Source organism: Meleagris gallopavo, unplaced genomic scaffold, assembly GCF_000146605.3.
Source record: "Meleagris gallopavo isolate NT-WF06-2002-E0010 breed Aviagen turkey brand Nicholas breeding stock unplaced genomic scaffold, Turkey_5.1 ChrUn_random_7180001871715, whole genome shotgun sequence".
Classification (NCBI taxonomy): domain Eukaryota; kingdom Metazoa; phylum Chordata; class Aves; order Galliformes; family Phasianidae; genus Meleagris; species Meleagris gallopavo.
Window position 1 is genome coordinate 1 of NW_011136483.1, and position 595 is coordinate 595.

General features: G+C 51.6%; 1 long non-coding RNA gene across 1 annotated transcript; it reads left to right on the top strand.

Moving 5' to 3' along the window:
- LOC109364579 lies at positions 1-341 on the top strand. Its single transcript, XR_002110483.1, has 2 exons — positions 1-89; positions 185-341. It is a non-coding gene; the product is annotated as an uncharacterized LOC109364579 (long non-coding RNA).
- The last annotated feature ends 254 nt before the right edge of the window (positions 342-595 follow it).

Below are 595 nucleotides of genomic sequence, written 5' to 3' on the forward strand. Positions count from 1 at the left end.
GACAGGAGACCTGGAACGTCTCTGCCGTGAGAGACCGGCCGATCCTCCGGAGGTCCTCTCACACCTGCAGGGTCGTAAGAGGTGAACAGGTAGGTAAATACGGAACCTGTGCCATTGCTCACAGAGCTCTATAGCGCAGCTAATGACATGTCATGTGGTTTTTGGTTTGTTTTTCTTTGCTTAGAGAAACGAGACGGCTGCTGGTGTACAGACTGTGACAGGAACGGTGTAAGAGTCTGCAGAAAACGGGCTTCTCCCAGAGGAGAGCTACGTGCAAACACTCCTGTTTGAAAGGTACTTCCCCCAGATCTTTGGTGATTAATAAATTGTACTTTACTGAAGGTGCTTTGTGTTGGCCACGTCATTCCATACTGCACTGCAGCGCACAGCGTGGATATCAGAGCTAGTGGCAGCACGGCACTGAATATCCAGGTACTTCGCAGCACCCAGAAGGTGGGCAGGGGAGGGTGCAAAGGTGTGAGACTGAAAGGGAGAAGGTTTGCGGTGGAGGGGCGAGGAAAACGTACTCTGAAGCACTTGCGTGAGAACTCTCACTGGCAACAGCGAGCAAGTTTTAAGTGACCGAAAGCAGAAC